This window comes from Marmota monax, unplaced genomic scaffold, assembly GCF_021218885.2.
Source record: "Marmota monax isolate L192 unplaced genomic scaffold, Marmota_monax_Labrador192_F-V1.1 WCK01_AAM20220418_F8-fsc00014, whole genome shotgun sequence".
Classification (NCBI taxonomy): Eukaryota; Metazoa; Chordata; class Mammalia; order Rodentia; family Sciuridae; genus Marmota; species Marmota monax.
This window is the reverse complement of record NW_026695222.1, coordinates 33007615-33030540: the sequence shown is the minus strand read 5'-3', so window position 1 is coordinate 33030540 and position 22926 is coordinate 33007615. Positions and strand designations below refer to the sequence as shown.

Below are 22926 nucleotides of genomic sequence, written 5' to 3'. Positions count from 1 at the left end.
GTGATGACAGCTGCATTTGAAACATTGAAAAGTGAAAAGAAAAAAAAAAAGGTTTTTTTGTTTATTTTTTTAATTAAAAAAGGAAACAGACACAGAAGAGAGGAAAGCGCCTCTCCAGTGAGGAGTGGGCGGGGGCTGTGCAGGTAGAAGGGGTGGGATTGACTTTCCAGCCAGCCCTGAGCCCACGGCCTCCTAACTGCAGGGTCTGAAAATGTGCAGAGGCATTTGTCTCTGTTGACCCAGGATCCCTGACCTCCCCTGGACTGCCCTCCTGTGACATCATCCACAGCCTCGGGCCAGGGCTCCACCTCTGCCTCTGGGCGCGACCTCTGTCCCAGGCCCCAGACTTGACACTCACTGTCCACACCCCCAGAAGATTCTATCACAATCCCCTTATCCTTACCGACCCCCAACACGGCTCCCCCAGCTTCCCATTCCTCTTCGGGTCACACTGCCTGGGCCGTCGCCAGCCCGGACAGTCCAGTTGTCTCTGACGCCGCCATGTTGGTTGGGATGCTTTGGGCCGAAGGAAGAGCATCCCCAACAGTAGGCGGTTCTGAAAATGCGGAGGAATTGAGAACAAGGCCTGGAAGGATGGTTCCAGGCATTACCTGACCCAGCTTTGCCCCAAACCAGGGAACAGGTCCATTGAAGGGGTAGCCTCTTCACACCGCACTTCCCCAGGGCCCCACTGGCCAGAGCAAGGTCATGGGCAGCCCTCACACGGGGAGCCCTGAGGCAGCTGGCCCAGTGGCAGGGAGAGCCAGGGCCGGATTGACCCTCACGACGGTGGGCGCAGTCCAGAGGCAGAGCTCAGCTTCCCGCGGCTCCCTGCTCCCCGTCAGCCGCCCCCCGCAGCCTGGTCCTCCCCTCCCTGATCTCATTGTTGTCCCTCTGAGCACTTCTGCATCATCTCCACGTGAGACTTCAGGGGCTCCTCCTGCCTCGACCACAACATCTCCCACACTGAAGGACAAGTCCTTCTGAAATATGACCATTGGTGAAATACAGTCGGTGCTGTTTGTTTCTAGACCCTGAGGGGATCTGAGAAAGAAATATGGCCTTCCTGACAACAGGTGGCTCTGCCATGAACTGCCCAAGTCAACACAAACGATGCTGATGGGACGGAGACCTGGCAGGACCACACAGCCATGACCCTGGGAACAAGGCAGAGACCGACTCCGAGGCCTCGGGAAGGACCGAACCCGCCCTTTCCAACATGAGTGACAGCGGCCTCTTTACCAACGAGGACCGTACCTCTCCACTCCTCTCCCTTCCTCGAGGTAAAAGTGTTTAAGATGTCCGGCACCAAGCGGCCTCACTTCTTGACCCTGTCCTGACCCCCATCTTGGAACCATTGACTAGGATCCAGAACCCTCTGCGAGGCGCTGCTCCATGCCGCTTTCCGAGATGCTTCTCGGTGGCGTGGAGCCAAGGAAAGCTAAACAGACTGACCTTGACCACAGGTGAGGGCCTGGTGGGCTTGGACTGGTGGGCCCGACATCGTGATCTAGATGTCTCATGTTGATTCCTTCAGTCCCCGATATCCACTTTATAGTCCAGAACGTTTTCAGCAACACAACCACTCTCAACAGTCTCTAGGCCCAGCGGCCATTTTGCAAGAGATGGAGGACGGAGAAGGGAAGGGGAGGACTGTATTCTCGACAGGGAGCTAGCAGAGTCCACCTGGAGAGCCTCCGTGGGTCTCAGGGCCCTGCCCTGCAACTGAGAGAGTCCAAGGAAAGGACAGGGGCGGGGGAGCCGGCCAACCCTCGAGAGGCACCGAGGCTGGCCCGTGGCTGTGTGGGGTGACTCGGCCTCCGAGCCGCTGGGTTCCTTCTGGAGGGAGGGGGACGGGCTAGGATGCAGCCATGTGGGCGGCTGTCAGGGTGCTGTCCCTGACTTGGTTCTGGGGTGTTCCATGCAACCCTCCACTAAGACACACACTTTGGGGTTGGTCCCCTCCAGCCCCCCTTGGTACTTGCGTTGCTTTCCATGACTGTGACAAACATCTGAGGTCATCAGCTTAGAAAGACAAAAGGTTCACTCTGGCTCACTGTTGGCAGGCTTCAGTGCATGGTCGTTGCCCTGGTGCTCTTGGGCCTGGGGGGAGACCACGGTCACCATGGGAGTGCACAGTGGCAAGTGGCTCACCTGGTGGAGCTAGGAAGCACAGGGAAGAAAAGGAAGAGGCCGAGTCCCTCGGAGGTTTTAGACGCAGCTCTCACATTAAGACTTCTGCCCACTTTGAAGTGATCTGCATGTGGCCTAGGACAAGCGTCTTGCTGCATGCTTTCGCGTTCAGTGTCCAGTTTCCGGCACCTTGTGTCACCTGGGCCCTGTTGGAGTCCGCTGTGCACACACGCGTGGATTACTGCTGGGCTCTCCGAGCTCTTCCGCGCTCTCTAGGTCTGTTTCTACCCAGTGCCGTGGCATTTAATTACTGGACCTTTGTAATCAGAAAATGTGGTCCCTCTACTTCTCTTCCTTTCTGAGATTTTTTTTTTTAATCTCTTTGAGTTCTTTTGTGGTTTTCTATGAATTTAGAATCGTTCATTTCTCTTTCTGTGCCACTGGGACTTGGATAGGAATTGCATCGAATCCGTAGATGGCTATGGTGGGGGGAATGTTTCAACAGCGTTAAATCTCCCAATCCATGAACCTGGGATGCTTTTGCGTCTGTAGCTTTTTAAATTCATCTCATCAATATTTTGTAGTTTTCCACGTGCTGAACTTTTACTTTCTTAGTTAAGTTTGTTCCTGATTATTTTGTTATTTCTGATGCTATCGTAAATGGCTGTATTTCTATCACTTTTCAGAAAGCTCATTATTAATGTATAGAAATGCAACTGATATTTATAAGTTGATTTTTGTATCCTGCAACTTTATTGAGTTCATTTATTAGTTCTAAGTGATTTTTTATGGAGTCTTTAGAGTTTTGTGTACATAAGATCATCATATGCAGGTGGGATTATTTTTGCCACTTCTTCTCCTACTTGAGTGCATTCTCTTTCTTTTTCTTGTCTAGCTGCTCTGGCTGGGGCTCCCAGGGCTAGGCTGAGCAGGAGTGGTGAGCGCGGGCCTCCTGCCCTGTTCCTGGTCTACACGAACCCTCCACCCTGAGTGTGATATCAGCTGTGAGGTCTTCATACGTGGCCTTTACGATGTTGAGTTGATTTCCTGCTCTGTCTAGTTTGCTGAGGGTTTTTGCCATGACGGGGCTTGAGCTTGACAGCCGTGGTTTCCACCTTGATCTGGTTGATTTGGTGGGGACAGACGACCGGCATAAGGTGGGCAGTATTCCCAGTGAGCAAGGGCAGGAGAATCAGAACCTCAGAGAGTTCAAGGCCCACGCCACGTCTCCTTGTGTTCTGAAAGAACCCCACAAAGGACGTGGAGTGCTAGTGGGACCAGGGAACTGGAACCCTGGTCCTCTGTGGGAGGGAGTGCAAGCCTGGTGCTCTGCTATGGGAACAGTGTGGCGGTGCCCAAAAAACTAGAAGTAGAGCTCTCAGGACCTGTCCACCCGACTCCTGTGGGTTTAGAACTGAAGTTGAGATTTGAAAAGGTATTAGCACCTCCACCTTTGTTGTAGCCTGAGTCACAGGAGTTGGGAGGTGGAGACGTTCCTCAGAGGATGGATATGTTTACAGATGTGGCCCATCACACAGTGGAGTACTACTCAGCCTTAAAGAAAGAAAGAAAGAAGGCCTGCAGTCCATGACCACAGGGGAGTCACAGAGGGCCACGAGTCACAAGTGCTGCGTGACTCCACTCACATGAGGTCGGTAGGATGGTCCAACTCATGGACGCAGAGAGAAGGGGGTTGCCAGGGGTGGGGACCGGTCAGTCACCAGGTCTAACATTCAGGGAGGCCGATGGAGCAGTTTAGAGGGCCGCTGTACAGTGTGTCCAGTGGGAAGCCAGGCCGCCCTGCCGTGCCCGGGAACTCAGTGAAGGGGCGGCTCCCCTCTTTAGTGTTCTTACCAAATCCAACAAGAAATAAACCAAATGGGGTGTGGTCACTTCCACAGGGCCTTGGAGAGTTTTCTAAACAGAACCACTGTCTCCTTCAGAAATGACGCTCCTACGTGTCTCCACAGATATTTACATCTCTCCCCCCAGTTTAACAAAGATGTTGAGTCGTAAAGGATGGTTTTCACAAAGTGACACTGTGCATGACTTTAACTGGGGCTCAACCAGGAGAGGACACCAGGCATTCAGATATGGGGGCTGCAGGAAGGGCAGTGACTCATTGTGACCTTCCCGCCACACACATCATGGAGGCCAGCAGGTTCCCACCCCAAGGGGCCAAGGAGTGGGACACATGGGAGTCCACTTTGGCCTGATTGGCTTGAGTGTCCATAAGCAGAGATTTCCAGAAGTTTCTGGAATGTTCTCTCGTTGCTCTGGAAGTTCAGTCTGGACCCACATGGGCCTGGGGTTGGTTATGCACAGGTCCACCCTGTCCAGCAAGGCGTGTGTGTGTCATCAGCATTGGCCGCCCAGGACCTAGCGGGTCCTCCAGTGTGAGGAGCTCAGTGCAGAGTAGCCATGAGCGAGGGCAGCTGCTGGGCACAGCCTGGCCATCCTGCGTGATTTTCTCCATGTTGGCAGTTGTGAAATCAGGGATTGGGTCAGTTCACCTCAGATCCTCAGGGCCTAGAAATTACCAGCTCGTCAGTGTGGCTCAAGAGCATTTTCGCTGATTTCTTCCTGAGCAAGACTCCATCGGCGCTCACTCTGAACAGAAGATACTGTGACATTGGAATGTGCTTGGCCGCCGTTATAGAACACCCAACAAACTGTTTTACGCTTTTAAAAGACATCTTCTTGTCCACTATGAACAAGACTCCTGGAGCCCCGAGGTCCAGGGCTGGGTGGCAACAGTGTGATATCGCTGTGGATGCAGGGTCTTTTAGCATTCTGCTCTTTCTCAGCACATTAGGTCTTCATCTCTTGCCTGCATCCTCAGGGTCACAACATGGCTGCCAAGCTCCTGCTCTTTGGTTCCTAGAAGGGAGGGTGAGCCTTCCTCAACCCTGTTCGACATGCAGGCTGGTCTCAGACGGAGACTGACCACCTTCCCAATCTGAGAGCACCCTTCAGCCACCTGCCACCTGCCACCGTCTACCACAGCTCCTGGTTATGTCCTTCAGAGCATAAATGTACCACAGTGCGAAGTCACTCTTTTCAAAATAAGAGAGGCTTTGAATCCAAAGGGAAGACGAGGCTTCAGCCTGGGCCTGGTCACGGAGGGTTGGGGATCGGAGAGGCCCTCTGCCGCCCTCGCACCAGACCATTCCCTGGCCATTATGAGGCCAGCTTCGGAGGAGTGCAGGTTTTCTCACAGGAAAAAGAGGCTTTTGTTTTTGCTTTTTAACAGTCTGCAAGTGGCAGTCTGTCTGGAGGATGAAGAGCTGCGTGAGGACGGCCTCAGGAACCAGGCTCTGTGCGTGACTTTGCCACGGTTCCCAGCCCCCGAGCTTGTCTGCGAATGACAGAAGCCTGAACAGCAATGGCCGACACAATAAAGGCTGTGCTTGTCTTACAAAAAGAGAGTCTGGCAGGCCGCAGCCAGGGCAGATGGGTGTTCCCAGGTGGTGACAGGAAGAGAGATGTCTGCTCGTATTTCACTCAGCCTGCGAGCTGCGTGTGTCTCGTGGACGTACGGTGGCTGCTGGTGCACACGCAGCTGAATCTGTCCCCTTCGCCCAGCAGCATCCGATCAGGCCTGTTTGGTCACCTGCCTAGGCTTTGGAGACAGGGCGGTTTCTCACAAGCACCAGCTCATCCATCTAGGAGAGCGGAGAGCAGTTGCTCTAGAGGGACAGAAAACTGGGGCAAAGGGAGCCGGAAGGGATTTTCCTGTAATTACCTTAGAGAGCTGTTGATTAGTTCACCCCTTTTGATTAAATAAACAGGAAGGGAAATAAGTGGGGTCTTCCCTGTGCCCTATCTCTTCTGGTGGGCCTCCCGCCCTCCCCCTCCCCTCCCCCTCCCTTCCCCCTCCCTCCCTTCCCCTCCCTCTCCCTCCTCCCCCTCCCCCCCTCTCCCCCTCCCCCTCCCCCTCACAACACTTCCTCTGGCTGCTGCTTCTCAGCTGGAGCAAAAAGCCAGAGAGAAGCGATTTCCTCCAATCATCCAGGTCATTTTCTCAAAACTGCTTTCTTTGTAACCTTTTTTCATAGGCAACAAAAGGAACATGAGAGGCAGCTAAATCGCTTCCCCAGGAGGAAGCGTCCTCAAAGGACACAGGCCTCCTGGAGAAATGCCCCTTGATGCTGCCTCAGGACACTGCCGCTGCCGGAGGCAGAAGAGCAGGGAAGTTTGACACAAGCCTGAGAAAGAGCAGCTGGAGGGACGGAGGGACAAGGGGCCGATGGAGCCTGCTAACTCCTGCAGCTCACTCAGGTCCTTTGAAGGAGCCTTCAGTCTCCACAGTGTGAACCAGAAGTGGACTCTGAAGTCTGGAGTTTGAGGCCAGCATAGGCCTAACTTGCTGTGTGACTAAGGAAAAGCTACTTAACCTCTCTGTGCTTCATTTCTGCATCTGTCAAAGGAGGCAACAGAGAGAGCTGAAGAGTCCCAGTGAGTCCCCAGGTGGGAGTCGTTTTGGGAAGTGGAAGACATTTCCTCAGGTTCCTGTACAGACGGGGTTCTGTGTCTCAGTCCTGTGAATGAGGCTGATTGGCTCTTACCATTCCCTTTGCTGGGGGTGTGCACACACACAGAGGAGGGCACGATTCAGGATGGCGCCTCCTTGTGCAGGGCAGGGGGCTTGGAAGGTCTCCCTGTACCCAGGTGGGCACGTGGGTCCTCAGGAGAGCATTTTCAATTCTTACCTTTCCACTCTATGGCGGGGTGCTGAGCAGCAGTCACCGTGTGACCTAAGCCAGAGGTGTCCCAGAGTAAGGCCACCCCACTGAGAACCACTGGTCTAGAAAGAAGATGACCTCTGGCCCAGAGATGGTGGACAGCTTCCCCAACGTCACACAGCCAGTGCAGAGCGGCTTCAGCCTGGGCTCCTCGCCCCCGTCCAGTGCTCTTTACCACCACCCACTACCCGCGAGGGAGCACTCCGTGGTCGGGGACGCAGTGTAGTGGCAGAAGACCAGCCACAGGCCGAAGTGCCCAGGCCCAGGACAAAGGTCTGCTGGGACCAGCCGTGGGTGTGAAAGCCTGTGGGGGACCCGGCCGGCCTGCCCTACGTGGGGAGGGAGGGACGGGGACAGATCCGCTATACCATCCCCATCTGGGGGCCCTGCACCTGCCTCTCAGGGCCGAGGCGAGACGGTCAGTGGAGGGGGCCGCTCAGGGGCTCAGTGTGTGGCCTGCGGAGCCCGGGGCAGCGCCGGCCGGTGTCCCCACTGTTCCCTGCCTTTCAGCACCCACGGCTCTCATGGAACAGGGTTCCACTCCCGAAGGAGACGCAGGCTGTGGCTGGTGTTTGGAAGAGCTCCCGAGGCGGAGCAGGCCTGGACGAGTTAACCTGAGCCTCTCAGCCGCCCGCGATGCTCTCCCGAGTCACAGGCCGGAGACGAGTCCCAAAGGCGGCTACGCAGGGCGGGAGGCACCCGGGGTCCTGCAGGGCCCGGCTTCTGGCTGCATGGAACAAATATTGATGAATATTAATAACCATTTGTTCCCAAAGACCACAAATCAGCTAATTAGGGGCCTGTCAACCTGTTTATATTATCTATAAGTGAAAACCCATCAGCAGTCAAACATGAAATTAAGCCAGCGTGTGTGGGCGGCCGCCTCTCTGATAAATGGCACTGCCAGCTCCCGCGCCCGCCTGGCGGGGCCGTGGGCACCTCTCCTCCCGCCTGCTTTTAATCAGGCCGGTGGTGACAGCGGGCACATGATGGACGCGCCTCCAGGCGGTGCGGGGGATGATTTAAGACCCTGGGGACATTAGCTGTGACTGGGGGAGGGGAGGCGGCCGTGAGTCAGGCGTCCCCGGCAGGTGATCAGCCCCACTCCAGGCGCCGACCACCAGGGCCTGGCTCCTCCGCCTCGTCTTCCCTCGTCACCCGGCCTCCAGCTCCCCTGGTCCTGCCGCCTCCTGGGCCGTTCAGCCTCCCGATGCAGCCTCTCCGGCTCCCTGGAAGAAGCCTCCGGAAACCCCAGGGCTCTAGAGGCTGAGGCTGGGGTGGAGGCAGAGAGAACAGTGAGGCAGAAAGAGACTCATCCTCAGCCAGCTGTGCCCAGCGCTGGGCTCGGAGCCAGCAACAGCGAGGACAGCGAGGGGACAGGAAGAGGCCGACCAGAGCCCGAGTCGACCCAGCCCACAGCCCGGGTCTCCCTCCCTCCCCAAAGCCTTCTTCCTGGTCCCCGGTCGGCAAACGCCTTGATATCCTCCCTTTGGGCAACAGGCTGTGTGACTTCCTGAGGACCTTGGTGCCAAGGCCACACTGAATTCCAGGGTGAGATGGGCACCGACTACCTGAGGAGGCAGGGCCCGTCCTCACAACACCCAGCAAGACTCTGCCCTCCTCTGCCCGTCGTTCTGGAAGCTGCAGAGAACTGAGGTTCCAAGCTCAGATCTGGGCGTGATCTTCAAATCCAGGCTCTGCCTCTCCTGAGCTGTATGACCTCAGGCAAGTGACTTAACTTCTCTGGGCTCCGAGCCTCTTTTCCTCACCTGTATCCTAAGGAGAATAGGACCATTCTCAAGGGAGAATCAGGCAGAACGTGTGAAGCAGAACATGGACGCCCCTGGGAATTGTCTGATTGAGGGACAGCAGGTGATATGGTTTAGGGTTCTCTAGGCTAGTTCCAGCACAAACCGGCTGTGCAATCTTGGGAATTTGGTTAGCCTCTCTGTCCTCTACTTTCTCTGTGTTTGGCCACAAAGATGAGGACTCCATCCACACTGTAGATTGCTCACTTGGTTCCTGCCCCTCTCCCACAGAATGGAAGCCCTGGGTGGGGACGTGGTGTGACTGGTCCCTGCTGTCTCCCTGGGTGTGCCACCTGGGCTGGCACCTCAGGAGCTGTCCTGCCGCACAGGGCACTGGGCACCTTCCGCTGGACGAGGCTCGAGGCTCTCCCTCCCTGGTGGGTGCTGCTTCCTCAGCGAGCCCCGCTGCTCCGGGCCCCTCTTGGGGGCAGGAGGCCCCTGCGCTGGAGTCCCAGGTCCCAGGTCCGTGGGCCTCAGACAGGCCCTTCCCCCAGCTGTGCCGGGCGTCCATGCCATTCCAGAGTCACCCGACATGTCCCAGTCCTGGAGCACCACACTGAGTGGCCCGTGGTGGAGACAAACGCGGAGGCAGAACCTCCCCTACCCTCCCTGAGGCCCCGGGCTGCCCACAGGTCCCCACAGCCGTGTCCGGCACCAGCAGCCGTTCATGCCCTCCTCGGCCCAGAGACCCCTGGCATCAGGGCGTCAGCGGGGCCCCGCTCCGTCTGAGGGCTGCAGGCGAGGACGCCCCGACCCTTCCAGCCCCTGAGGGCTGTCTCCTCCTTTGTCTCTTGTGAGGACTCCTGTCCCCAGATCTAGGGCCCAGCTGGTTGCCCAGGGCGAGCTTGTCCCAGGGCGGGGGCGGGGGGGGGGCTCCTTCCTGCAGGCGGGTCAACCCAGCTCACCAGCCAGGATGGCCGGGACCTGGCTGGCAGGGCAGCTCACACTGGAGTGGACCTGCCTCCTGCAGGACGGGTGCCCACCGTCCTGCCTGCATGTGACTCCCTCACACCCCCACAGGGGCCGTGCGCGTGCCCCTTTTACAGATGAGTGAACCGAGTCACACGTGAGCCCACGCCGGCCTCAGGTCGGCCTGCAGTTGAAACCTGCAGCTCCACCAACCGGCTGCCCTGAGGCCCTGGTTCTGGGATGCAGGGGGTTGGACCCGGCAGGTGACACCACATGAAGAGCCCCCAGGGAGAGGTGGGGCCAGGTGACCTGGAGAAGTGGGGCAGCCACACGTCCCGGTGCCAGCCGCAGGCAGGGCCCTCCAACTTTCCTGTGTTTCAAGAATCCGGACTTCCATGTGGAGGCTCCGGGAGGTTAGAATCGGTGACATTTAGTTTCTAGAGACCAGATGAGACACATCAGTGTCTGTAAATCAGCTCGGGCTCCAGGCAGCAGGCGAGGCGTGGATCCTGGCTGTGGGAGGTGGGAGCCTGGCCTGGCCCACAGTGATTTAGGGGACGGCGGTGGCCCCGCGGACACAGGCACGGCCCTGCCACCTCCTCCCCGTGGCTCTTATCTGCCCTAAAGGAGCCACCAATGGGAGGTGGCAGCGGCCATAACTCCGTGCACGCCGTGGCGCTGAGCTGGGGGGGATTAGGGCCCACAGAGGGCGCGGGAGGACCAGGGGCTTCCTCCCAGGTCTGTGCCAGCTGCAGACAAGTGTCCGCGCAGGATAAAAAGCACAGTCAACTCCAGCTCCTGGTGGCAGGTCCCCCAAGAAATAGGGTGGGGGTGGGCTCTGGGGGGCAGCGACCTCCACAGACCCCTCAGACCACTGAAATCCAGCCACGCTCCGGCTTCATCCTTCTTCAAGAGCCACGCGCCGTCTTGAGGTGACCGTGAGATGAGTCCAGACCTTGTCTCCGGGCTGAGGACAGGGCTGCCTCTCCCCATGTCCCTCCCACGCTGGGTCCATGTGCTCTAAAGGTGGTCCACAGACGGGCAAGGGACCCAGGCCTGGCCTGTCGCTATCACTGGCCGAGTGACCTGCCTGGGTCCATCAGAGCCAGTGCTAGAATCACTGCCCGCCCCTGGGCATGAGGTCCCCCTGGCTGGAGGGCTGTCCCCAGGGCAGGTGGGGCAGGTAGTTGCCAAAACCCTGAGGCCATAGAGACCTGAACTCCCGCGTTGGTGTGTTGGATTTCCAGTATGTTGGATTTGGGTTTCTGTCACTTGTAACCAAAAGAATCCTGACAAACACCCCCCTGTGTGACTGTCCCCTCCAGAGTGCTGGTCTACCCCAGAGCTTCCCTGAAAGGCAGCAGCACAGGGACAATGCCCCCCCCACTCAGTCAGGACTGACCGGGTTTCGCAGGCCACTCCCCCCTCAACGCCCTGTTCCAACCTGCAGAGCCCTGACCTTGAGGCTGACCCCCACCGTCCCCACCCTCCCGCAGCCCAGAGTGATTCTAGAGCAGCAGGAGTCACATCCCCTCACCCCACAGTGTCCTTGCTGCCCACCAGAGAGGCCACCAGTAGAGCGTCCCCACTGGGATTTCCAGACAAAATCACCCTGGAGAACAAGTCAGGCTTTAGGCCTTGAACTCAGTGTCTCAGATGAGAAGGTGACACCCGTGGCCCTCGGGGATTGCTGGTAACAGAAGAGTTCGTGGCATGGTCTATCCTTGGAGCATTTAGGATAGTTTTGGGAGCAGGACTGTCCCTGAGGACGTGACAGTGGGAGTCCGGGGTCTGATCCTGCTGGCAGCTCAGCCCCAGCCAGGGCACAGGGGACACTTCTCTGTGCCACTCTCCTTGCCAAGTGCCAGCTTGGGCGTTGGTGACTTTGGTCAAGCGCCTTTCTGAGTTGGAGGGTGGGACAGAGGCAGTGAGCATGAGGACAAGCAGGCCTCGCTCCCTTGTCACTCCAGGGCAGTCGTCACCAAATGATCATGACAGTGATCCTGCCGGGCTTGGGCGGCTCCAGATCCAGCCAAGTGGCCCCAGGCAGCTTGAACCTGTCACGGAGTGCGGGACTGTGCAGCGTGAAAACCAAACACATCATTTCCACACACGAATCCTCCTCCATTAGGCTACAGGCCCCGTGGGCGGGCAGCCACCCTGCCTTAGGTCACCTGCCCCCCGGGACCCCAGGCCCTCTCACAGGGTTCCCCAGCTCAGCCGAGTCTCTGCAGGGGCTGCTCTGAGCAGAGCAGGGTGTCAGCCACATCTCAGGCCCCACTGTGTTGGGGGCTGAGTTGTGTCCCCAGCCTTCATCTGATGACGTCCCAACTCCTCAAAAAGTGACTGCACTTGAAAAGAGGTGTCCACCGACGGGATTCATTAAGGTGAGGTTGTACCAGAGTCAGTGGCCGCTCATCCAAAGGACCCGTGTCCTTATGCTCAGGGGACATTTGGACACAGGTGAGCAGAGGGGAGGGTGCAGGCAGAGGCCTAGGAGCAAAGGAACGCCAAAGCCTGGTGGCAAGCCACCGGGGACCAGCGAGGGCACAGCGCAAGTCCTTCTAGAAGGGACCAGCGTCCCCCAGGCTCCCGCCCCTGCCCTGGGGGACAATGCACCTGTGGGTGGCGCCCAGTCTGGTGCATTGTCAGCGCCCATAACGGAATTCAGGCCACTAGATGCAGTGGCAGCCTCCCCCAAGTCCTGGTGGCCAAAAATGTCTCTGGACCTTATCAGATGTCCCTGGGGCAGAGTCCTGCTGGGCTGAGAACAGGAGACACTCCAGGGACAGGTGTGCTCAAACGTCCCACCTGAGCCACCACGTCATCTCCCCTCTGTCGCCAGAGTGAGTCACAGGCCATGCCTGGCCCACGGGGTGGGGGATCTGACTGTCCCTCGGGGCAGGCACTGCAGGTTGAACGGTGGCCCTCTTTCCCCAGTGAACCGCCTGGTTCAAGTCCCAGTCCTGCCATCCTCCTGCCACGCATGGTGGCTTTACAATATGTCGGCAGATTCTCTGACGTTCTTTCCCTGCGGGGCAGTGTAGTTTCCCTTCTGTTGACAATGAACGAATCGTCCTCGGGGGTGGAACGCGGTGGAAGTGACACTGTAAATTTTCAAGGCTTGGTCTTGGAGGATTTTCTCTGTCTCCAGACTCGTGCCTCAGGAGCCCTGGCTGTCGTGTCCGGAGCGTGACTTCCCGGGACACTGTGCTGGGGACACCGCAGAGCTGGACTGCGGTGAGGATGAGGCCCAGGCAGAGCTGGAGAGAGACGGGGCCTGCAGCTCGGGCTTCGGCATTCCCAGGAGAGGGCAAGCCTCCCGCTGATTCCCGAGCCCCCAGAGTGGAGCAGGGTCGCTCCGACCCACCAAGGCCTCCCAAACCACAGATGCCTGAGCAGAATGAAGGTCATTGCTGCTTTCTGCTGTTCGATGGGGGGTGGTGGCATGTTATACAGCAATGAACAAAACCAGAACAGCGCACTAATTGGGAAAGCTCCAAACCACCATCTGTCCCTTTCCCATCTGTCAGATCCCGGCACCTCCCTCACGGGGCCGTTGGGAGGATTCGGTGTGTCAACCAACACCCCCTGGAGCATGCAGAGGACACGGCACAGCCACCAGGGCATGTACCAGGGAGCCAGGGAGAGGACCTCAACCCAGGGGGACAGCGAGAACACAGCTCTGGGGGCAGCAGCCCCCTCCAGGGTCTCCAGGGCACCAGGTGGAGGCCGCAGAGTCCACCACTGAGTCTCCTGCAGGCGAAGATACCCAAGGAGAGACGGGAACACAGGGGCACGTTCTGAGAGGAAATCTGCCTCCTCTCCTGGCCCCTGTCCCCGGAGGCACCGTTTCTTGAGTGGCCTTCCAAGACTGTTTTCTTATACAGCAAAAAGCAAAGGAAGGGAGGGGGGGAGGGAGGGGGGAAGGAGAGGGGGAGGGGGGAGGGGGAGGGGGAGGGAGAGGGAGGGAGGAGGGGGAGGGGGAGGGGGAGGGGGAGGGGGGAGGGAGGGGGAGGGAGGGAAAACTTTGTGGAATCCTGCGTCTGGCCTGTTTATTTTCCCGCTGGGTTTTCAGGGCCGAGGTCAGAGCCTGGCGCCTGATCAATGACCAATAACTCCGTGAAGAGTGGGCAGGAGCCTTGTTCAAAGGGCGCCCGGCAGCACCCCTGCCTGCGGCTTGCCACCTTCTCCCCTCCCGTGGGAGGGCGCCTTCCCTGGGCACCTGGAGCTGCCTCCAGGGTTCCGTGGTGGACAAGGGTTCCCCGGGAGGCGGGTGTGGTCCGCCAGCTGCTCCCTGATGGAGACGCAGCGACGTGGGTCCCCAGCTGTGGCTCCTGCAGTCGGAGCCACACCACCCAGCTGTGTGCAGACGTTTCCACTCCTGGAGACAGATGCACCCTGGCTCTGGGTCTCTCAAAGACATAGCGCGTGCTTTCGGCCCAGGCTCGCGTGCAGGAGAGGAAGGCTGGCAGGAACCAGGCCACTCCGAGCCCGCAAAGTGACACTGTCCACGTGAACAAGTTTAGACAGAGATGTGGGCTCCAGGTTTAGGAGCTCTGGAGGTCTGGCTGTGCTCAGCCCAGGTACCGTGCCTGGTGTAGTCGGCTGGAGCCCATCGACGGGTCCCTGCAGCCTGGGCCACCCATTTTGCTGCGGTCCCCACCCTGCCCTGCTGCCCTGTGTGCCAGCTCACCCCTTGGCTCATTCGGGCTCTGACCTGGCCCCAGAGGGGGCTGGGCTTATGTTCCGGCTTTGGTGTACAAAGAGTTTTCTTCAAATTGATTTCCCGCCACTCTTGTGGCCTGGGCACAGTGATCAGTCATGGCTTTCTGATGGGAGCTGTGGGGCCCCAGAGGTGGAGAGGCACCCAAGCCAAGCAGCCTCTCCCTCCCTATCCAAAGAGGTTCCTACAGTGAACCCGGGGCTCCTGCAATGGCCGCTCCTCCCACCACGTGGAGAGAGCCCGGAGACAGAGCCCAGGCTGGCAGGACCCGTGGGGCAAGACCAGGCTCAGAGGCAGCCAGGAGCAGCCAAGGGCACAGCCAACTGGGCTCAGCTTCAGCAGTCCCCAGCAGCTCTGCTGGGCTCCCAACACCGACCCCAGAGAGGGACAGAAACAGGACACATGAAAAGAGAAGCGCCCAGAGGGGGACGGGCTGAAGGAGACGGGGAGGGTGGGGCGGGAGGGGAGCGGGAGCCCGAGAGCTTCCCAGAGCTGGCGGCCTTAGGCTCTGGGGACCAGGACTCCCACAGAAGCGGCTCCCACCTCCCAGAACTCATGCAGGTCCCCCACCCTGTTCCTGGGTCCCTGACCCCAACTCACAGGACCGTGAGTGCTGGGCACGTTGGACACCACGGCCTGTCTTCCGAAAGTCCACTCTGTTGTGCCCAGCGCATCGGTGGCCCCCTCCCCCAGGCTCTCAGCTGTTCCCTCCTTCTTCTCTCCATGGGCAGAGGGGATCCCCAGGTTCTGGGGGAGGCGCCCCCACAAGCCCCAGGGCCCTGCGTTGTGGATTCAGAGCAGACGCCCTGGCCGGGAAGGGCATCTGCGGTCTCCATGGGGACGGCCAGCAGGGCCACCTCTCGGGCAGCTGGGAGGTGGAGCCTTTGTCTCTGCCAAGTCTTTCGTTGAATGCAAACACCATCAGCAAATCTGCCAGCATCCCGAGGGACAGGAGCTGTCCTCCTGGCCACGTGGAGCCTGGCGGGCCAGGACACCCCACGGGCCCTGCGTGGACTCTGGGGATGTGGGCACAGGTCCGGGTGGACGGAGGCTCAGCTCCACCGGCTGTTTTTAAAATAGGCTGGCGCCAGGCGGGGTCTACACTGAAGGCCTCACATCTGCCCTGAGGAAGGAACAGGGCCCTGGGTGGCCTCTTGTATAAAGTGGGCACAGAAGTAACGGCCCCTCCTCGGGGGGAGGCATGCGAGTCAGCAGGTCGGTGCTCAGTGAAGCCGGCTGTGCACGCCCTGGGCGTCCAGCAGGGAGACGAGTGTGACATGTTTGCCTCAGGCTTCGGTCCTGTCCCAGGAGCAGATAAAACCAAACCCAAAGAATGAGGCCAACACGTCCCTCCAAAGTGCCCCAAGGCAGCGCTGGCCACTGGGGTTCTTCTGCAGGGTTAGGCGCAAGGATCTTGGCCAGCAGGACCACCACCCGGGTGACACACAGCCAGGGCCAAAACTGGCCTCAGCCTCAGGCAAAGGACGTGAGCGCCCAGAGGCCTCTGTCTGTCAGGGTGGACGGGGCCTCCGGGAGGGCGTGCCCAGGGGCTGATCTGCTGCAGGAGGCTGCGTGGGTCATCTCCAGGCCCGGGACTCGCCACCGTGCCACGGTGCTGTGGAGGACGACCTGGGACGCGGGTCCCCGACATGTCTGCTGAGGAAGCACAGGAGGCGTCCTGGGCCTGGGCCTCCACACCTTCAGCTCCATTAGACACACGCGTCCCCGGGGCCGGCCAGCGCCCGTGGGCTCCGGGGACATGGAGGTTTCGGTCACGCCACGTCCTCCCCAACTGTTGTCTGGCATCTGTGCTCCCTCGGGTCCCTGCCCTTGGCCACAGGCTTCCCTGTACCCGTGGAGGCCAGGACAGAGGAGGAGCCCCCCGGCAGCCGTGGACACAATGGTCTGTCCTGTCTACCTAGCAGGCCTGTCCTCAGAAGGGCTGGGGAAAGTGGCCCTGGAGCGCCCTCCCCAGCTGCCCCTCTTGCCCGCTGTGTCACCACGAGTGACGTAATCCCCTCCCTGCGCCTCCATGGCCTTGGGGGCAGAGCGTGGGTGAGACCGCGTGCCTCCCGGCTGTCGTGGCCATCAGTGAGCGGAGGCCACACAGCCCTGGACGGAGGCGGGGACGCTGTGGGGGATCCACATCGGTGAGCCAGTCGAGAGCTGTCCCAAGGCACAGTGGGGCCTGTGTCCCCGAGGAGGGCTCAGGAGGCAGAAATGGGGCTGGGTCCACCTCACTGGTGAGCTCTGCGTGTCGGGGGTGTCCTCTCAGGGAGGGACGGGCATCAGCCTTTCCCAGGTGAGTCCGGGTGAAGGAGTTGGCTGTCCCCAGGGGCCTGTGTCCATCGCTGTGACCCCAACACCTGGCAGTAACAGTCTACAGGAGGAGAAGCTCACCTGGTTCATGGGTCCACAGGACTCAGGCGCTTCCTCTCCGGGAGATGTTCAGGGACACAGCACGGGGGACGCGACAGACGGGAAGGGAGCACCTGGGCTCTGGTCCACGCTCACCTGGTGGGTGGCCAAGGTGGCCAGTGCTGGTCCGCTCCGTCCTGAAATGGTGTCAGGGTGGTGGGCAGCTGAGGACACGATGGTACTGAGACGGGTGGAAGGCCCAGGACCCAGCCCGGGGAAAGCCCCAGCCCCTCCAGCACCGGTCCTTCCCAAAGTCATTGTCAACCTTCTGATCACATCAGGAGGAGGTTCCAGGGTGGTCCCAGGAGTCCTTAGCCACCAACATCTGTGACTCTTCCTTTGGGAAAAAGAGAAAGGGATCCGCCCAGGGCCCCAGAGCCTGCGTCTGCCCGGCACGTGACATGAGTGGGCACCTGCCCTGGCTGGGACCCCTTCTTCCTGGCCAGCCTCTGAGGGCTGTGGCCGGGCATCAGGGACGGGCGTGAGACTCTGTACCACCCTGAGGTGAAATCTGGCAGGGTCCCTTCAGCCCGGAACACCCACCACCAGCCTGGCGAGCCTGGGCCGTGGCCTGTGCACATGACCTGTGCAGCCGTGGTCTGTGCACCTGCGCCAGACACAGCAGTGCTCAGCGCGTGACAAAGGACACGGGTGCAAACTCACAGGACGGTGCGTGTTTAGATGGCTGCCTTATTACGGTTTAACCCCCACACCCGAAACCCACCCTTAAACAGTCCTCTCTCCCACCTCAGGCTGCGTGTCCTGTGCCAGCCTCAGAGGCCTTGGTAGAAGCACAAAGCTGGGCGGCCATCGCCACTACCTAGTTTCAGAGCCTCTCCATCCCCAGAGCGTGCCCCCCACCTGCCAGCGTCCCCATCCTGCAGCCCCAGGAACCCCAGGCCGCTCCGTCTCCATGGATGTGCTGACGCCCGCCCTGCATCCAGGTGGGTCGGACAAAATGCTGCTGGGTGTCCATCTTTAATTTCTTGGAATATTTTTAGGTTCGTCCATCCGGAAACAGGGATGACTTCGTTCCTTTTATGACTGGTGTTGCGCTGGGTGGGGAGAGCGTTTTGTTCATCCATTCAGCACGTGATGCTGTATTAAAGGAGACAGAGGCCGAGAGTTGGAGTCAGAGACAAGAGCAGACAGAGGGGCAGAGAGGGCCACCCTCCACACTCCTGTCCCTCTGGGTCTTTCCCTTCTCCTCTGCACCTCCCCCTCTCTCCCACCTCTCACAATCTTCTCTCATGTCCTGGCCACGAGTCCAAACCGAGCCCATGCCTGGGTCTCTGGAGAGGACCACCCTCAGGCCTCCTGCCAATCCCATCGGCCCTGTCATCAGGGGACAGGGAAAGGACACTGACAACCCAGAGGTAGCAGGGAGGGGCAGAGGCACATGCAGGGAGAAGAGTCACATCCACCACCCATGTGGCTCTCGCCTCTTGGGCCATATGCCACTGAAACAAGACTCATAAATATTTTGTACCAGAAACCATCTGCAGAGTTTAATAGCGAGGAGCCTGGTACAATTTGTGCCATAAGGTGTTTACTGAATATGTGTTAATTACGCCTGCATCAAAACAAATCTTGCTCTTTGCAAAAGGAGTGTGAAGTGGGGGTGGGGATACAATGGATTCCCCCCTTTATCTACACTCTCTGTGCTTCTAGATATGCAGTTGATTGCTATCAGAAAGAATCAAATGGAAAATCTCAGAAATAAACAATTCATGATTTTAAATTGCATGCAGATCTGAGCTGTGTGACGAGACGTCCTGCAGTTTCACTCCATCCTGCCTAGAATGTGAATCACCCCGTGTCCAGTGTCTCCATGCTGTATGCACTACCCACCCGTTAGTTGCCTAGTAGCCATCTTGGTTGATTGACTGTCTCAGTATTTTAGTGCTTGTGTTTAAATAGTCTTTATTTTTCTTAATAGTGTTTCCAAAGATGCAAGAGTGGTGATAACTTGATTACCTATGGGCGGTTAGAATTGCTCTATTCTATTGTTATTTATTGTTGTTAATCTCTTATTATGCCTCATGTATAAATCAAACTCTCTCAGAGGTAGGTACATAGGAAAACCAGGGTACGCCTAAGGTTTGGTACTGTCTGTGGTTCAGGCATCCCCTGGGGTCTGTACCCCCACAGATGGGGGATGTTCCAAAGCCTCCTTTGCAGCTAGGTGCCGCTGTGCCACAGATTCCACCAGCACATGTGGTGGGGAGGTGCCAGCCTGGCCCAGAGAAACCCCCAAGGTGGGGGGCTCCTTGTGCCTCCTCCTCCCTCCACCAGCAGAATCAGAGCAGCTGGTGGAATCTGCAGCCTGCGAGGTGGTGGGGACGAAAGAAGGGAGGAGCTTGGGTCCCCGAGTCACCACGTGGAAGGTGGCACCTGACAGCAGTAGGAGCTGGGAATACACCCCCAACCCTGGGCACAACCCCCCGGGGGGCTCCTCGCAGCCTCCGGCCCCTGTGAGGTCAGCCAGCTCTGTCTTAAACCGCTTTCCCCGCTGGACGAGGATTCCACAAAGACGGGGAGACCTTGCTGTTTACGCCTCTGTGTCCGGGAACCCAGCGCCACCCGCGCCTAGAGCAGCGGCTTCAGAAGTGTTCACTGTGAGACCCCAACGCTTCCCAGAGCCGAGGCAGAGAGCAGAGGAGGGACGGGAAAGCAGAAGAGCTGTGCGGAGAAGCCACCGGCGTCACCGCCGGCCACCACGCTCCACTGCCCACAGAGTCCTCATCCAGAGGGCCCGGGAGCTGTGGCAGGTACTACCCCAGCGTCTGGGAGGGGGGCCAGCCCCGGGAGTGCTCTGTGCGGCAGGCTGCTGTGGTCGGACTCCTCTGAGCAGAGACCTGCTGCTCCCTGTCCCCGTGGAGGGCGACGAGAGGTGTCCCTGAGAGCCCAGGTTCTGATGCGGGGTCCTCAGGAGGCACAGGCTGCTGTGGCCCTTTATTTCCTCCGGACAAGGAGCCTGCCAGGGACAGACGGAGGGCCTGAGCCGATCGGGCACAGGCAGAGGAAGGCACAGGGCCTGTGTGGGCCCCTGTCCTGTCTGGAGGAATGGGGTGAAGGAAGGGTCTGAGGAAGGGTCTCCACGTGAGAGGTCTGGCCCACTAGTTTCTTCATTCCTCTCAGCCTGACGCCTGGGTCACAGGTGGTCACAGGTGGATCCAATCTGTGCGATGCCAAGCTTTTGGTAGGGACTTTTGTTAGAGGTGCTTCTGTGTGGTAGGGTTCAACCTGGAGATGTTCAAGGGCAGAGCCTGCCAGACATGAAGCCAACACAGAGGCAAGTCAAGAGCTGGAGGACTTCCTGCACCACCATTTGAGTCCCTGGATCTAGCTGTGCCTGAAGCTGTCCCCTTGTTGTTGTTATTTGAGCCAATAGTTCCCTGTTCATAACTTAGGTCAGTTTGAGATGGAATTCTGTCACTTCCATCTTAACAAACCTCACCTTATTTTTTTTTTTATGTTTATCATCACTGGTGAGAGGTCAGCCTAACTGGAAAAGATAGCTAAGGAGGGACATTGGGGGATTCCAGGGACAATTGTATCAAATTACTAGGATTCAGCCATGCCTGTTGAGAGACCCCTTGTCGAGGCCCCATTTCTAGGAACACTCCTACTTACTTTGCCTGGTGCTCCCTCTGTGCTGGACACGGGCGTGGTGTGTTTGTCCTTAGGTCCCCTGCCTGTCCTTATGCTCTGCTCTAGGTCACAGGGGCCTGACTCTGCTTCTCCAGGGGTCCTGTCTTGGGGCGCTGGGCCAGGCTCGGCCAGTGGAAGGTCCTGTCTGGACACGGGAGGTGGAGAGGAGGGTGCTCCTCACTGTCTCTCCCTGGCAGGGCCACCCTGGGCCTGTCTGTGGCTCTGGCTCGCCCCGAGGTCTCAGGCCAAGCCCCGCCCCACCCACCGCCTGCCGCCACCTGATGACGAATGACTTTCTTCGCTGCAGCTCACTGTGGCCAGCAGAAAACAGGAAGCCCGTTTCAGAGCTGTGTTTTGAAGCTGAACTTGCTGCAGACGGAGCCAAGCAAGTTTCCACCCCCTGAAAGCAGACAGGCTCCTGTCCTGTCCTCCGGGACCCGAGACCCGCCATTACCTGCTAAATGGAAAAGCGTCTACGACTGCGGCGCCCTCCTGGTTGTTGGAACGAGGCCTGTTGGGAGGACTCTCCAGGGCAAGGGCTCCAGTTTGGGGTGATCTCCAGGTGACAGATCAGTCACATCTGGATACTGGGGGGCCGGGCACAAGCCAATAGCTAAGCTGTGGTTAGTTCCCTGTCTCCGCAAGAAACTCAGAATCACCCACCCACCTCCTGCGGGGAGGGTGACGTATAAACCAGACTCATGATTTTCAGTCCAGAACAGTCAACAGATACGGGTGGTGTATCCCGTACTTTTTACGACCCTAGTGAAGTGGGTGGGCATTCACTGCCTTCCTCTGTAACCGTGACCAGGGCCCGGGAGAAAAGGAGGGAGGGGGGAGGAGAAGGGAGGGGGATGGCAAGGTCAGCCAGGCCCGGGCCCTGAGACCCGGGGAGGGGGTGTGGTTTAGGGTTCAGGAGGAGCCTGTCACCCTGTGTCCTTAGAAGGCAGTTGTCCCTCACCTGTCTGCAGGGCACAGGGGGCCAAGCTAAGGCCTGGCAGGCTCCTCCCTTCTGCCCCCAGCCCCGGCCTTCCCTGTCCCCAGCGGGCACAAGCCTTGCCCTCCATCTTGCCTGTGCTGGGCCAAGTGGGGGACAGCTGGGAACCACTGTGAGGAGCGCTTTATGACCAGGTGCCCAATTGGGCGGCCGCTGCCTGCCCCGTCCTCCCCCTGAGCCTTAGCAGCAGGATTCAGGGTCGAGGGTCTCGTGTGACCTTCGTGTGACCTTCGAAGATGGGATTCATTTCCAAGCCCCACCTGCAGCTCCCCGGCAGGACGGGAGGAAGGAGGCCGCGGCTGTGCCTCGCACTCTGGCCTCAGGGCCCAGGAGGCTCCGCTCACACCCCAGCAGCAGGCTGGGGCCCTGGCCCCCGCCCGGCGGCCAGCTGGTGCTGTGGTGTGACCTGATAAATCAGTCAGTAAGAGTGTGAGTCACAGGTATGGACCAGTAAAGAATAGCTCAGAGATACAAGACCTTGATAAGTGAGAGAAGACCAATAAGCAAGAACTGCCACAATCAGGCCAAAGACTCCATTTTGCTGCCTTCTATAAAAAAAAAACAACGGTTACAAGCGCTGTTTCTGAGAAGCTGAAATGAAAGCTGTTTTCTGTACTTTGTACCCCACAGGATGTACCCCACAGGATGTGGTGGTCTTGGTGACCCAAGGCTTTGAAGTAGATTCTCGCCCCTGCGGACCACCTGCTCGGACTCAGGATACGGTGTCCCACCTGCTCAGACCCTAGATGCGACGTCTGAGTTGCTGGGCTGGTTGCCGCCTTAGCTTCCACGACTGGCTTGCTCGCATGACACCAAGGAAAGTCCCCGAGCTGTGATTTTCGTCCTTGATTCCCAAGACCCAGCCCAGGAAGTCGCTGGTCTCCCCCCGGAGCTCCAGTCTCTGGGGTGGGTGACGGCACCCGGCCAGGAAACAAAGCGTCTTTGATCTGAACTTGGATTTAGAGTGTTTCTGAAGCGGGTCCCTAACACTGGCCACCACTCGGGTGTTCCTGGGCCCCTCGGGGGCTACGACCCACCGGAACGGGAACACGTGAGTGCACCTGGAAAGCGGTCCAGCCAGTCCCGTGGTTGAACTTGAACGTGGGGCTGGACCTGTGGTCACTCTTCTCAGGACGCGATCGAGTTCTTCAAATAAATACTGTGAATCTTCTCTTCGATTTCAGGCTACAGTTCTGAGTGATAATTTTTATCATGTCTTTCTTTCTCGCCTGCTTTGTCCCCTGACCCTCCCTTTCCCAGTCTCTGCCCTGCCTCCTGCAGCTCTGAACCTCCGTTTGCTCATGACCCTCCTGCCTCCTCGCTTTCTTCAAACGGGCCTCGCGCAGCCTGTCTGGACCTGGCTCTGAGGACAGACGGTCAGGGTGAAGGTCAGGGCCCTTCCTCTCGCCCTGTCCCTCCCCTCTGCCCCCCCACCCCGTCTGGGCACATGGCCCCCCTGCCCTGCACTCAGTGGGGACTTCAGTGGGGACTTCAGCTCTCCGTCCCTCCATCCCACCCTCTTTGCCTCCAGCCTCG

The 22926-nt window shown here is 58.8% G+C and overlaps 1 long non-coding RNA gene across 1 annotated transcript; it reads left to right on the top strand.

Moving 5' to 3' along the window:
• The first annotated feature begins 20419 nt into the window (after positions 1 to 20419).
• LOC124085677 (uncharacterized) lies at positions 20420 to 22568 on the top strand. Its single transcript, XR_006849516.2, has 2 exons — positions 20420 to 20955; positions 22021 to 22568. It is a non-coding gene; the product is annotated as an uncharacterized LOC124085677 (long non-coding RNA).
• The last annotated feature ends 358 nt before the right edge of the window (positions 22569 to 22926 follow it).